The 15,167-nt window shown below is 34.4% G+C and overlaps 1 long non-coding RNA gene across 3 annotated transcripts in view; it reads right to left on the bottom strand.

The window, feature by feature from the left end:
* Positions 1-15,167, bottom strand: part of LOC136834318 (uncharacterized) — a 453,859-nt gene that overhangs the window by 242,225 nt on the left and 196,467 nt on the right. For all 3 annotated transcript variants that reach the window (XR_010851739.1, XR_010851736.1, XR_010851737.1), the window contains exon 3: positions 8,401-8,434. This is a non-coding gene — a long non-coding RNA (uncharacterized lncRNA). The remainder of the gene's footprint in view (positions 1-8,400; positions 8,435-15,167) is intronic.

The raw sequence follows: 15,167 nt of genomic DNA, 5'->3' as shown, positions 1-15,167 counted from the left end.
AAAAAGCCTTCCACATTACACCGCGCTCATGGCTAGCAGAATGCGTACAAACATATGGTGCGATATCAACTTCTTCAAGAATACAATGCACACATGGATAATGACACAAGTTCTGGAATAAGGCTAGCAGAGATCAAAACCGGGACAGGAATCTTCAAAGGGGACTCACTATCCCCAGTGCTCTTTGTAGTAGCCATGTTTCCCATGACAAAAGTACTAAACAAGATATCGAGGTGTGGTACCAACTCAAGGAAGGAGTTAGCAGAATTAACCAACTGATATTCATGGATGACATCAAAATAGACACATTAACACAAACTGTAAGAACTATATCAGGAGACATCAAGCTGGAGTTTGGAATGGAAATGTGCCTCAGTAAACATAGAGAGGAAAGGTAACAAGGACTGAAGGGATATAGCTACTCAATGGTAATACATTAAGGACATGGATGATGCAGGACACAAATACGAGGGGATAATAGAAGCAAAAAAACACCAAGAAAGGACAACTGGCAGCCGAGGTCAGTCTTAGAATACTACCTCTAATCAAAACTCTTGTTCTTTGTGAACAAACTTAATGCAGAAGTAAATGATCTGTAACTAAATCTGACTCCTAATTATCACAGTTCTCAGTAACATAGCTGGCTACTTACGGTCAGACAGGCTTGAACAACTGACAAGTCGGCACACATAATCGTTAGTATTACATCGAATGTACGCTCACTTTGGCAAGACCGACATTAAAAAAAGAAAAAAATTGTAAATTAAAAACGAGACGCAAGCACCGAGAGCAGAGCAGCAAAAGCATCTTTGAAAACAATACGTCCAAATGAAGATAAGAAACGGGTTAACGAAGCGGAAAAAGAGGAGGCAGTCAATTTAAACTTATAAAATGCGAGACCACCCCCCAAATCCCAGTGAGTCAACCTACCTCCAGTCGCACTGGGTCCACCACTGCACCGCCCAATGTCAGCGGGTCCAGGACCCCGCTGAAGAAGAGGCCCCCCTCCCCCCCGACGGTAGATGACCCGAACCCATTTTCTTCTAGTAATTAAATTCCTAAAAGTCAAGGTTCAAGTCGCTCTTGACCTCTCGACTGGCTGTGGTCCCCATAAATAGATATATTCCATTTTGTCTTCGTTTTGTATTCATTGTTTTTTGGTGTTGCTATTACACGAGTTATTTTTCTCCCTTTCTTTCGTCTACGCTGTTTCATGTTTGGGTAATGGTGGGTATTCATATCGCCTAATTACCTGTATTGCAACAACTATATCATAGTGACGTCAGCAACCCAGTTTTCATGAATGATATTACATGCTCTAATAATAATACAAGTCTTACATTATGAACCATTCCTGTAACATACCGATCCATTAACTTCACTAATAATACTGACAATTTTTTGTTACACTACTTGAACTCTGAAAATCTCGATATAACTTCTTTTTCAAACGAAATACAAGTCTAAAATAAATGGTGAAAAAAAAATTCGCCTTTTGCCCGAAGACTCCATCTACCTATTTGTGTTTTATGCTGGTTCCCGGAATAAATAAGGAAGAAAAGTAACGCCTAAGAAAGGAATATATTAGTTGATGCAGTAAATTCTGCATACTGACGAGTTAATCTTCAACTGATCTTCAACACAGCGTTCCATTACAAAAATCCTAAATTGCTTAGTAAGCCGTTTCATTTCTTCTTATTTTTCCGATTGGTATACATTACTTTTCATAACTGCTTTATGGACATTAGCAAGTTTATGGGACGGTGAATGAAGACATCTTATTTAATTCACTGACGTCTTAAACATTCAAAATTCAGATTGATTTACACACTAAAATGGTAAAAATTAAATGAAAAATTAAACCTACTAGAATACATCTAAATTCATATAGATTCTAACATTTCAAATTTAAAAAAGAGCTGGAAAGTTGTGTCATCTCATAATGTTACGTGTGATAAGTAAATCTTTATATTTCATATACAGTGTTGTCATTAAGTATCGTTATAATTCAAAGTGAGAATGGCTATTGCAGTGCATCGATTTATCACAATGCAACTTATGCGACAGTTGATAATATAACATTATTTCATCTCGGTAAAATGATTAAGCCAATAAATAAGAAAAAGAATAAACAGAAAAAAAATATATATATTATATATATATATATATATATATATATATATATATATAAATTTATATATATACATATATATATGTATATATATATATATATGTATATATATATATATATATATATATAATATATATATATATATTATATATATATATATATATATATATATATATATATATATATATATATATATATATATATATATATATATATATATATATATATATATATATATATATACATATATACACATGTACGGATCTCCAAAGGGCTCATCACTGGAAGTAGTGCTCGGATCAAGGAAAATTTTCATGACTGTGCCTTCAATGTTGGGCTCTCAAGTCGACTGAAGATTTGGGAGCAACGTAATAACCTCTAATATTTTTTCCAGTAAGATTGGTCACTTAAACTGGGGCTTAACTGAGTTTGTCAGAGTCCAACATGACTCTATGACAAACACAGTTAAGCCACAAACTAGTTATTATGATTTTCCAGCCACAAACAAGACGTCAGATTTGAGAAGTTTCATTCACAAAATAGTGAATAAGCAAGAAATAAAAAACTAATTAATTTGTCCAAGTACGTTATGACCACTTAATATACCGAACTTCTATCAAAATACGAGACAATTTATGTTGTGGCCAGTTACAGAAAATTACTGCTAAGTCCTCCTGTCAGGTATTATTGAGACCAAAGCCAGCAAAAACGGCAATAATAATAATAATAATAATAATAATAATAATAATAATAATAATAATAATAATAATAATAATAATAATTATCATCATCATCATCATCATCATTAGATGAACTAAAATCCTTCATTTAAGGCAACAAAAACTAAATGGCTAAATTTACAAGCATAATGAGCTATAAGGCACAAAATTTAGGCGTACGATAAAATTCAAGGGACAGGCTCTTAAGCATCATCTTACAAAGCACTATCATCTTACTTAAACTTTATCTACAAATATTTGCAATTTGCGTAGTAACTCTGATGGTGTGAAGATGATGAGTGACTAGTGTAGCATTATGAATTTACACTTTTGTGTGAATGACACTATACCTGGAAAATATCTATTCAAAGGTAGTGATAACTTGTAGATTAAGGGACCCAAACAATAAATCCCTCTTCTTATGAGCACGTCTTCCGAAAAAAAGCAACATCAAAAAAGTTAAGTATACCTTAGTTTAACCAGACCACTGAGCTGATTAACAGCTCTCCTGAGGGCTGGCCAGAGGATTAGACTTATTTTGCATTATTTTAGAACCAACTGGTTATCTAGCAACGGGACCTACATCTTATTGTGGAATCCGAACCACATTATACCGAGAAATGAATTTCTGTCACCAGAAATAAATTCCTCTAATTCTTCATTGGCCGGCCGGAGAGTCGAACGCCGGTCCAGCAGAGTGCTAGCCGAGTAGATATCGACCCGTCCAACGAGGAACTAGCAACATCAAAAAGGATCAGAACATACCAAAGGCAAAAAGAAAAAAAAAATGCATAATAACTGTGGTACCATTAAGATGGTGAAAGAATACCCTGGATATTCTACTACCGAAGTGATCAAGAACCAGTTGGAAAATACGCTTCAGGCTTCCGAGGGCAACGTCATACATTAGAGATACGCTCAGTCCTCAACGGATTTCATAAATTTGCATACTAAGATCCCGCTAAAATAAAAAAAAATAAAAAAAGAAAGATAGAGAGACGCTCTTCAGGGCGGACGCCCAGGAACATTCGAAAGCAACGCGAGGTAAATGAAAAAAATATAAAAGAAAAAGTATATATAAATTACGCGGTTAGCTGAGGTACCTTTAAGAAGGTGAAAAAATAATCTGGATATTCTGCTACCAAAGTGATTAAGAACCAGTTGAAAAATGCGTATCAGGCTCCCGAGGGCGATATCGTGCATTCTAGATACCCTCAATCCTTGGCTGACTTCATAAATTTGCATATTAAGATACCGCTCATATAAAAAGAGACACTCTTCCGGGCGGACGCCCAGGAACATTCGAAAGCAACGCGAGATAAATGAAGCCTCGTAGCAGCATCCCACCTCGTAAGAATCTCGAGCATCCTCTGAGCCCCTGGAAGCCACACAGCATCCCTCTGATTAATAATCCGACTGCCACCCAGGCGACAGAAGTGCATACACGTAGCTCTCTCGCTTTATCGATTTTTTTCTTACCACCGGCTATTAATATGTTAAGAAGGACTACGTCTATATTATTTATACGGGAGATACACCAGGCTCCATCGCGATAGCCCAGGTTTATCACCACGCGAGAACCGAATGATGATGAAAATATTGTATTAAATCATTGAATGAAGCTCTCATTTCTATTCTCCATCCGTAACTGATGATCATAGACGAGATACACATTGTGATACTGGAATTTATCTGCCCAACCAATCTCTCAGTGCAAGAAAGTTGTTGGACGTCAGGCGGAGAGATTCGAAGCCTCTACATATTTAAAACTTATATAGTATTCGACTGGGTTCTGAAAGTACTCGTAACTTCGATCGGAGCCCATTATAATTTCTTGTTGGGCATCAAGCTTAATTCACTTGAACATTAGATCACTAATATTCGTGCTCTGAAAGACAGACTTGCAGAAAAATTAATGTACAATGCCTTGATCAATATGGAACTCAGACTCCTTTCAAACAATCCGTCATTTACAGTTGTAAATTCTGCGCTACGTTTCCGAAGCCATTAATATTTACTTTTCTTTGGCGCTGCATTACAAATGCCGAATCAGAATGCAACATCATCACTGACAAATTAGATCCATCAACTGCAGGACAGTGGAGAAGCAAGCAGACAAGAGACGGTACCAGATCCGCGAGGTATGAGAATGGAAATCCCTGGTCAGCCACCACGTTCTCCTAATTAAGAGTATATTCACTCCTTAACATCTGATATCTCGGGCTCGTGGCTGTTTCCTGATTAATTAAGAATACTTCTTTTTACTCTTTTATTTTTCTCTCTCTCTGGATCGAACAGAAGATAAACATAAAAGACAACAGGATATCATTCTATCTTTTTTTTTGTCAGAAGAAACAGTAAGAATGGAAAGCTAAACTGTCATATTCTTTTTCCTCTTTCCTTTTTAAGCCAGAAGAGACGATAAGAACAGAAAGCAAAAATAATATTCTTCTTTTCCTTCTTTTGGGTCAGGAAACCTGATAAGCACAGAAGGAAACGGGATGGATCTCCGGGGTCAGCATTCTTCTCTTTAATGAACTCGCTGAAGAGGACTAATTACTTAAAAAAAAAAGGAGAGAGAGAGAGAGAGAGAGAGAGAGAGAGAGAGAGAGAGAGACCCTCCCTGAGACGGAGAGGGAAATCAGCCAGCATCTCCTTGACAGACGGAAATGAACTCTCCATTCGGCGCCGACATCGGCCTCATCATCATCATCATCATCATCATCATCATCATCACCACCACCACCACTACCATCAGCATCTAATATCCAAACAGGTATTGCAGCAGAGCCTGCAATTATAATCCGTTAATAAATCATAGTCAGGGCGAATCAGAGAGCTGCATGCATTATTCAGAGCGTTCCTTCGTGAAATAAATTCCCCCCAACTCCGACTGTCTGGGAGAAGATATAGATGTTCCCGTGGCTCTCTGTACACACGCGGGGCCGGTGTATGTGTGTTGAGGCTACTGTCTATTTGACGGCTCCTTTCTCTTTCCGTCGCTATTGTCAGAAAAAATTATTAATGGTGCCTTCTGCCCGGATGCCTCGTGATTGCACTTGCAATGAGTACCATGGCGGCTCTGTTACTATTGTTTTCGTAACAGCTGGAACGGCGAAGATTTGTCATCGTGATAACGAAAGTGCTGCGCAGGCAATGATGATCAAACTGAAGCGACAACAGTGACATTAACTGCAATACCAACAACAGTGGAACTGCAACACTTCTGTTACGGCTGTGAAATATGGCTAAATATGATAAATACCAATAAAGTTGAAAAATATAAATTAAACTGATAACACCTAATATACAGTAGAGACTGTATATTAGGAGACTGCAAACCTCCGCCCTAAGTTTCTTTCTCCCTAAAAGCGTCATTCCCATCACTCCTAAGTCTAATTACTTTTGGTACAAATTTCTTAAAAATTTCATAAAAGACAAATAACAAACAAGCAAACTCAATAACATCCAGAAGTCCATAACGGGGATAATCATAATATTGCAGAAACAACGCAAAATCAATGACAAAATTATACGCATATATAATTATTTCTTCTCTTCCTCGTTAGGTCTGCATTTTTTAAGCTGCACATGATAACTGTCAAAAATTCTTCGGACCTTACATCGTCTTGCAAATGTGCAAAACATTTAGAATACAGTATACTGTATAATGCATGTAACAGATATATCTACAATACAAATTCTCGAGCATAACTTTTGCTAATATCATTGCCACCATTAATGTTACTATTGATATATTTACTATTACTTCTAGGAAGTGAAGCACAGCGTTACCAGAACTAATTTTGTCTTATATAAAGGGTATTGCTAAAACTAATGTTATGTCAGGATAAGCGACATATTCTCTCTAGGAATTTGATGATTAAAGTAAAAAAGAAAAACTATTTATTTACCTGTTCAGGTCAGATTGCAAGTTCTCAATGAGACCCTGTGAGGCTGTTGCTTTCCTTGGAGAGAGAGAGAGAGAGAGAGAGAGAGAGAGAGAGAGAGAGAGAGAGAGAGAGAGAGTCGGGGGGGGGGTTGTCACCAAAACCTATTCAGTTAATCTAAGCAATTCAGTGACATCATTTTCACAAACTCCAGGTATCACGTAAATTATATACTACTGTACGAAAAAAAATTATTCTTTAAGAAATTCGTGTCTATTAACAGTATTTACACTAAGTAAAGCTACAACAAACTTCTTGCCTTTACAAAAACATTAGTAAAATAAAGAAAAATACTAGTAGCAGGTAAGAGGGTAAATATTTCATATAAGAAGTTATACTTTTACGTGAGCACAAAATTTACTGAAATCGGGGATTTTTGTTTTATTTTTAATGATAAAGACATAAATCCAATTCCGCACCAGAAACAAAACTATTCTCTATCTTACAAATTGATTTTTTTTTATTTCCAGGAAAATTCATAAACGTCTCACAGTGCCATTCAACTCAAGTCATTTTACAGCGTTCACTAAAAAGAGTACAAGAACACTGAATATCATTCGTGCTTAATCTTTTGTTAATTCGACATATTTCGGGAATTAATCTGTCGTCACTTAAAGGTAAAATACCACCTTTTTCTTCCTGATTCTCTTCTCCTTTACGCCTATGCTACACACGTGCATAATGGTTGGCCTTTACAAACGTTGTTGCCTACGGAGTAAAATTTTTGCCATGACCTTAACATGATAAGAGGTTTGGTTCTGTAACACTGAAGATCTCAAAATTTGTCGAATTCATACCGCTTATTGTTACTCATCATTGTATTCCAGACCTTGCAAATGAATACTGGTATTAACTGCTAAGGGTCCTAGCGGTGGTTTTATTTTATTTTTTTCTGAGCGCTTGCTACTGATTTCGTTGGCAATTTATCGCACCTCTACATTATCTTTGCACCATTTTTGTCATATCATTCAGAACCATCTAATGGAAACAATAACTTAATTGGCTTGCTCCATAAAAACGTGCGTACATTATAAACGATACTGCTACTAACAATAATGACAATAACAATATGAATTGTAAAAAACTTCTTCCTAAAGAAATGAAAAAGACCAGGGAGGCTAAAACAACGACGGCGAGGTTACGCTCAGAAAAAAACGCATACATGATTTACAACACCAAAGAACGTCTATACGTCAGAAAGTAAACAACGATGGAGTATAATTCTGAAGATGGCAAAAGACTAGACACGATGAAAGAGTTACAAAACAAAGTTAAGTATACCTTAGTTTTACCAGACCACTGAGCTGATTAACAGCTCTCCAGAGAGTGGCTGGCCTGAAGGATCAGACTTATTTCATGTAAGAACTGGTTTGCGCAGCAACGGACCTACAGCTTGACTATTGGAATCCAACTACATATAGCGAGAAAATGCATTTCTATCACCAGAAATAAATTCCTCTAATTCTTCATTAGCCGACCGGAGACTCGAACTCGCTAGCGAGTGCCAGCCACAACTCTAACGACTTCGCCCAACGAGGAACTACAGTAGTTACAGATTTACACCACTCAATAAGAAACAAAAAAATCTGCAGACACCTACCCCAAATCTGAAGTGAAGGTGCAGAGCCAAAACACTGAAAAGGGAAAAAAACTAAGTTCAGTAGACATATAAAAGAGACACTCAAGGGAAATTATAAATATATATAATTAAATAATTGAATCGGCAAAATGAAAATGCTTCCTCTCTTATCAAAACAATCTGGCAGTACAGCCATGTCAGAAGTATTACGTCCACACTATAATAGAACGAGCCATAAACACAAGTCGCCGAGTCATCGCGCACACATCAACAAACAGGTTGAATACAAGTCAACGACTTTTTGGCAGCTCTAACCAGTTCTTCATATGAATCTCCAGCATTTGTCGAAAGTCATCTCCACTTATGGTCGTTTACTTCTTTTCAACATGTCTGTTGCATGTATGCAATAAGGCGTCGGTATGTGTTTATTACGTTATACTGCAGTGTACGCACCCTAAGTATTCGCAGCTGAGATAAGGGGACAAGAACGGACAGTTCTAGAATGATGATATACCAATGGCAGTAAAACTAAAAGGTAAAACTGAAGTGAAATGATCTATAGCCGCATGGCAGAGTTGTCAGTGAGATACAAATATGAAAAATGAGTAATTGATAAAAAAAAAGAGGGAATGATAACGAAAATAAATAGGAAAACGTGGACAACTGTATTTAATGGTTGCTTTTCTCTACAAATAGTTACTTCTATAAAATACTGAATTACCATGACTGATTTGTTCAACTATAAACGTTACGTGGATTTGATTTTGTGCATCTTCACGCAGAGAGTATAAACAATATAAATAACCAATACATAAAACAGGTAATATTTTACCTCCATGATATGTATACCCATTAAAATTAGGGAAAAATTACAAGTAAAACCAGCACTAGTGGAGAAAATTCGTCTACAAAATAAAACCTTTATGAAAGACTGGTTGAAAAAACAAACGAATTTCAATGCAAAATGCAACAGCGAAGAAAAAAATCAAGAATTTAATAAGAGCAAATATCAGGGAGAGAGAGAGAGAGAGAGAGAGAGAGAGAGAGAGAGAGAGAGAGAGAGAGAGAGAGAGAGAGAGAGAGAGAGAGAAATAAAAATAAAAATATGAAAAATTTATAAATGTAAAAGATTGCATGAAATGATTTAATTTTAAATAAGTGAGAGAGTTGGAGGGTAGAAAAAAAAAAATGAACGAAAAATTTTAAAAAGGCAAAACAATGAATCTTACCAAATGTGTGTGTGTGTGTGTGTGTGCGTGCGTGGAGAGAGAGAGAGAGAGAGAGAGAGAGAGAGAGAGAGAGAGAGAGAGAGAGAGAGAGAGAGAGAGAGAGAGAGCAAAAAAAAAAAAAAAAAAGGAAAAAAGAGGCTACCGCACAATGTGTACCTGATTTTATACAGAGGAACGGTGAAGAAAAATTCGCCTGGCCCTTGTTCGTGCTAAGGACACCAGAAGTCCATCTTCATGCGCCGACAGTGAACACAGGGGGAGAAAATGCGAATAAATGCGGGTCAGGACCTTTCGCCTGTTTTTGCCTATATTAATTTTACCTTGATGGTTCTCTAATTTACATTTACGGATTCAAGTCCTATAAGGATCGCTTCTTGAAGAGCTTACCTGGGATTCTTCTCCGTAAAGGCTCTTGTATTTTTCTTTAGATTTACAGCCTCCTTTTTCGGGTCTTTCTTTACACTGTTGAATCGACTGACATCCCAGTATATGTGTGTGTGTATACTGTGTATATATGTATATGTGTGTATATATATATATATATAAATATGTACAAGTGTTTGTAAATATATATATATATATATATATATATATATATATATATATATATATATATATATATATATATATATATATATATATACATGTGTGCAAGTGTTTGTAAATATATATATATATATATATATATATATATATATATATATATATATATATATATATATATATATATATATATAATATATGAAAACTTTAATCTAAATTTCCTCGCTTTCAACTTAGGATCCATTTAGTATGGCAGTTTACTTTAACAAACGATTCTAATTTTTAGATATAAGGCTTGATCCCTACTTGCAATATAAAGTTCAACGAAGCGAAACCGAACAGCCTTAAGCAACCAAGATTGGAAAAAAAGGTGATGAAGGAGAAGGGGATACAGCACTGAACTAATATCGAATAAATTCGTTAAGTAATCGTTATTAATTATAACTATTAAACCTTATTAATTTCTCATTTGTTTTCGCCTTTTAACTTCAAGGCATCCTAGGGAACTTGTTGAGTAAGTTCATTGCCTTTCTGTTCGTTCTACTGAAATGAGTGCATATTATGAATAATAATAATAATAATAATAATAATAATAATAATAATAATAAAGAGGAGGAGGAGGAGGAGGAAGAGAAGAAAATAATAATAATAATAATAATAATAATAATAATAATAATAATAATAATAATAATAATAATGGATAGAAATCGACAAACGACCACGTTCCATTTATAACTGAAGAAGACCCATTGGTGAACATTTCTGTTTCTGCTTTCCGTCTGTTATAGAACAGACAGAAAACTAGAAACAAGCTTTCACTAATGGGGTTTTTGTACTACTACTACTACTACTACTACTACTACTACTACTACTACTACTACTACTAATAATAATAATAATAATAATAATAATAATAATAATAATAATAATAATAATAATAATAAGTGGACCTTCCCTGTTGTTTGAATACTTTCATTGTTATTTGAATCTGCAGCAGCCGAAGTAGTAACCCGTTCAGGAGTATATATATTCCACGGTCGTTTTCTTATGGCTTACGAAAGACAGTTTCAGTTAAAAAAAACCTTCATGGAATGGTGGCAACTTTTTTCCAGCTCTTTTGAACAATGCCGTTAATTCATTGAATCAGTGAAACACAAAAACAGTACACATATTTACATCCATGTCATGCAACATTCATAAACCCAAGATACACGCAAACATAAAATAATATACGTATTTGAGCGTTAACGATCAAAATAAAAACATGCATCTGTTGCAAAAATCTTTCATTTTATGCCTTTATGCATTCCCGACGTAATTTCAAGTATAATGTACTTATTTCACAGGCAGCTTTTCATTTAACTCTTAATTTGCATATTAAAAAAAGGACCAAAACAAGATGTGCCTTTCGCATGACCCTCGACTCTCAAAAATTTTTTGTTCGATTAAAGTAATGATTTTTATTTTTACTTTTTATCTTGGACAGACGTTGAAAGAATCTATTTATTTACGTTAGGTCGAAACGGCCATGCAGACGATCTAACAAGACTTCAAAGGGGTTTATGATCAATAAACAGCCTGGGTTAAACGCTTTCAGAGGTTAGAGGGTTGTATTTTCATTCTTTAGGGCTTTTTACACTTCATTAACTCTAAGTTCTTTTAAAGAACCACAAAACTCATCTCAAAGACCAAACAAATTCCAAAGTACCAGAACAACATAATGACAGGGTAAGGGAGTTCACAAAGTTTCAAGATCCTGAAAAAAAAAATAGATAACAAATCTGAATACTAAAAAATATAAATAGAATGCTTTCAAAAATGAAAAAAAATGGAAATACAAGGAACGCGTTCCCTCTCTCTTGCAAATCCAAAATTACCCTGAAAATGTCCGTATAAACAGTGCATCATGTCATTTCGTTATCAATGAATCAAGGACCACATTTCTCAGCGCGAGCTCCTTGTACTTTCATTTTTGGTGCCTCACTACAACCATATGCTTAACTGCCCGGAAACAAATGGTATTTTCTAGGCTCTTGAGGAGGCGCAACAATGCAGTGCCTCTTGTATGACTAATCTCTTTCATTATACCTGGCAGTCATCTGTCAGGCAAGGCAACGGCATCTTTCACTAGGGAACGAAGGAGAAAGTTCGGTAGAAGCACTGGCAACAAAAATAGATTTTTTTTTTCAAGTGGAGATTATGGAAAATATTTTCGGTTACTCACAGTACAGATACTCATGGAGTGTATGTATGTATGTATGTATGTATGTATGTATGTATGTACATACATACATTCATACGTACATACATACATAAATTCATAACACAAACGAACATTATATACGTATATATATGTCATAAATAATTCATGCATTTACATAATTATATATATTTATATATATATATATATATATATATATATATATATATATATATATATATATATATATATATATATATATATATATATATACATATATATATACATATATATACATATATATATTATACACAAACTTAAATCATAAATAATTTAATGAAATGAGACCTCTTATTAAAAAAAAAAAAAAAAACTCTCTGAACCGTCAGCACGTAAACCGACAGCCTAAACTCCTCGCCCTGATCAGGCGAGATGAAAACCTGAATGTCATAATGCTTGCTTCTTTGCTTGTTAACAGGAGCCGAGAAAACAGTTACAAGCATGAGAGAAAGACTAAGGAAAATGTGTGTTTCTTCTTCTGCTTTTGCTCTTCTATCACGTTTCCTAATATACTGCTGTAAATACAATTGCTTGCACGCTTCATCAATGCTTGTAGCAGTTTCAACGCTACAAAAAAAACCCGAGTACAAGTTTCAATGCTAAAAAAATTAACGAGAAAAAGTGCAATAACTATAAGCATATGCATGCAAATATGGGAGATTCCCACGTAATAATCTCTCCTTCATATATTTATTCTGATGTGAAAAAAGTACCAAGGGCCAAATAAAACATAAAATTTGACTCTTAATTAGTTTCGCCTTATTTAGTTGTGACATATTCAAGGCAAAATCGGTCAGGATCTATACCCTCTGTTTCATTTTTTTTTCTTTGGTACGTTGCAGCTCATCTTGTGATTTCAAGCATATATTTTCATGAGAAGATGACGTTACAATAAATATCATTATATTATTCGTGATAAGTTCTAGTCCAAGACCTCCCGTACTCTAACAGTTATTGCTACAAATAACAATCTATATTGCAATGCACTTAAATATACATATTTATCCGAACTGGTATTACTATATTTATGGGTGCCTGCCCAAGTTTAAGGAGGGAAGTCTTATCACGTTAGTTAGGATTTGTTTAACTAGTCTTATCTTTTAGAGTCTTATCAAGCAAGGAAAGGACACATTTTAGGTTTATATATATATATATATATATATATATATATATATATATATATATATAAGTCTTATCACGTATAGGTTTATATATATATATATATATATATAATATATATATATATATATATATATATATATATAATGCTATAATATAATAACTCTTAACTTCTTAACTTGTTCTGATATCCTGGATGCGGGCTAAAATCCTGCTATGGGTATCAGAATTACTTTAAATTCTTACACTTGGATGAAAGGCTTTGTAGTGACAAGCGTAACCAAAAAGTGTGAAAAATTATATATATACATATAAACACTTCTAAGGAACTACAGTTCTCAGATAATCTACTATTTCATATAACAGCAGATTCTGCATTTACTCCTTTATTTTCAACTCTTCCTACCTTTAAGATTAAGTTACATTCACTTGAATTATCTACGTCAGGTAAGTCGTAAAGTCTTTGAACGCGGGTAAAGCCAACTTTTTTTGTCTCTTGAAGACTTTTTACGAGGGAAGTTTTATTTATGTGTTCATGGACTTTACCGCACAAACGAAGAATACACCCACATCTACAACTACAAAGGAATTAAGGGAAACAGATTCAGAAAATACCGAATTATGCAGAAAATTCCACATTCTGGAAGTGAAAGAGGGGTTGATTAAACCGAGTTTGAATTCCCAGAATTATTTAAGGGACTGTGACGCCTCGAGGTTCTATAACAATATATGGATGACAATGCAGCACATAATTAGTGTCTGAAATATCTTACTGAAAATGAAAAGGTTGGTGATCACAACTATCAGGAGTTAATTTTGACCCTGACCTTCTACCATCGACTACCAATGATCTCTTGCGCCCTATCACGTGATATTGTTTGGGACAATATCACAAAGCGAGGCTGATACCAACTGGCCACAAGCATATATATATATATATATATATATTGTATATATATTATATATATATATATATATATATTGTCCCATATACAAAATATTACTATATATATATATGTGTATATGCAAGAGATATATCAAGATCACTATGTATTATAAACAAAATATATGAGGCATAAAGAGATATATATATATATATATATATATATATATATATATATATATATATATATATATATATATATATATATATATATATAACTTCCAAAAAATGAAGTCGTTTCCCAGAACTGGTGCCAAATAAAAAGCACAACGGCCACTGAAAAGTTCATAATTCAACTAAGGAATCACGGTTCAACCCACTGCGCAACATCCACAACACTGGCCACTTTTTATACCTGAACAAAAGGCTCACCATTTATTGAGAGGACTAAAAACCAATATTTACCAACATGTAACTTCATTTGAACACAATTCCAGAGTCTTTCCTTATATAATATATTGTTTCACATTGCTAACTGCCATTTCATAAAAACTCGAAGCAAATAAAGGCGCCATGTGTCTTACACACGTTTCTTTTGTTGATCAAATATGAATTTTACTGACATCGTTTCTAGATCTCGCATAGCATTACGGGGACGAAGGTAATTATCAAAGAAAGACGTCCTAACAACATACCTGTCATATCATACCTGACACTAACAGGTACTTCAGAATCTTTCCACATTGTAGCAGTT

The sequence above is a fragment of the Macrobrachium rosenbergii genome, chromosome 53 (assembly GCF_040412425.1).
Source record: "Macrobrachium rosenbergii isolate ZJJX-2024 chromosome 53, ASM4041242v1, whole genome shotgun sequence".
In the NCBI taxonomy this organism is placed as follows: Eukaryota; Metazoa; Arthropoda; class Malacostraca; order Decapoda; family Palaemonidae; genus Macrobrachium; species Macrobrachium rosenbergii.
Note: the sequence above shows the minus strand (reverse complement) of the source record. Positions and strands in the feature narration are given on the sequence as shown.